Genomic DNA, 1,510 nt, shown 5'->3' with positions numbered 1-1,510 from the left:
TTCCACAGGCTTCAGGCCCGTCAGGGAAGTCTTCACTGGCGTGCCTTCTCCGCAGGTTGCAGTTCCTTCAGGAGTATCCACCTGCTCCAGCCAGCATGGGTGCCCTGGGTGCCACAAGCTTTGCAGATGGCTCAGTGTGGTGGAGGCCCCTGGAACCAGCTGTGTGTGTGTGTGTGGTGCAGGGCAGCCCCTTAGCTCTTCCCCACAGAGGCCACCCTGCAGCAGCCCCTCTCCCCACCACTGCCAACACCTAGCCACGTATGGCCAATACAGTGCCCATGGGGAATACCTACTCAGCCCTGCTCCTGGCTGGAGCTGCGAGTGAGCACGGCAGCAAACAGACTAGGATGGAGAACCCCCCCAGATGGTCAAGCTGATTGCATTGGTGTTTGCCAAAGTAGCAGCAGCCTTGTCCTCCTCCTCCCCACCTGCAGATTCCTGGAGGTCCCTGCTTGCGGCTGGGAAGTTGGGATTGAGCTGCCGGATGGGAAGGGAGAAACGCCTGTGTCCCCAGGCCCCCCACTTCCTTGTGGGGGGAGCTCTGCCTGCTGCTCCACAGCCACCCGTCTGCCTTGTCGAGGGGCACTATGGGAGTGCTGGCTCCTAAGAAGGCAAAGGAGAAAGAAGGTGGCAGTGGCAGAGAGGAGGGGCTGAGGGAACAGGAGGGCCGTGGCCATGGGTGCCCAGAGAGCTAGAGCAGTGCAGGTTAAAAGTTGCTGGGAGAGGCAGCAGCTGTCAGGAGGAGGGAAAAAAAGGGCCAGTTAGCAGAGGATGGTTTCGATCCATCGACCTCTGGGTTATGGGCCCAGCACGCTTCCGCTGCGCCACTCTGCTCCCCCCAGCACCTCTGCCGGCACCTCCCACGGCCCTGCCTGATGCTCCCTGGCACTGCCGGCCCTCATGCCTCCTTCCCTTCCTCTGTCCTGTGCCCTCACGCAGGCCAGGAAATGGGCTCTCTGGAAAGTTCACCTCCTTTGGGCCTGGAGTGGGTAGCTCAAAGGCCTTGCCTTGCTGCTCTCCCCAAAACCCTGCACGGGGACTTTCTTCTTGGCCACCCAAGCTGGCTCTGCAGGCACTGGAGGAAACCCCGGAGCGAGGGGGCAACCTTGTTGCTTTGCAGGACAGAGTTATTGCCTGTCCTGTTCTCACCTTGTACCTCATACTAAGCAGCCGTTAACCACATATCCTTACTCTTGGTTGCGGTCCTAGCCAAGCTCCTGACCTTGCCAAAGGGGGCGACCAAAAGAGAGGGCAGGGGATGAGGTTCATCAGAGGGAAGAGCTGGCAGGAGGACCCAAGGCAGCTTGTTATGGGTTGCACAAGCTGGACTGCCTTCCTCTGCTGGCACAGTCCAGGCTGACTTCAGACCCTGGTCCTCTTTTGAAAGACATGCTGTCCCCTTCTGCCCCAAAGGAGCCCTTCCCTCAGTGAGAATGAGGTTTTTCTCTCCTGAGGCTGCTCCAGACTGCTCCAGACTTAGGTGAATTCTACCATTATATCAAGGCAGCTC

At 59.3% G+C, this 1,510-nt stretch overlaps 1 non-coding gene across 1 annotated transcript; it reads right to left on the bottom strand.

The window, feature by feature from the left end:
- Nucleotides 1-762: 762 nt before the first annotated feature.
- On the bottom strand, nucleotides 763-834 carry TRNAM-CAU (transfer RNA methionine (anticodon CAU)). The gene has a single exon. It is a non-coding gene; the product is annotated as a tRNA-Met (tRNA).
- Between the last annotated feature and the right edge of the window lie 676 nt (nucleotides 835-1,510).

This window comes from Buteo buteo, chromosome 13 (genome assembly GCF_964188355.1).
Source record: "Buteo buteo chromosome 13, bButBut1.hap1.1, whole genome shotgun sequence".
NCBI classification, from domain to species: domain Eukaryota; kingdom Metazoa; phylum Chordata; class Aves; order Accipitriformes; family Accipitridae; genus Buteo; species Buteo buteo.
Note: the sequence above shows the minus strand (reverse complement) of the source record. Positions and strands in the feature narration are given on the sequence as shown.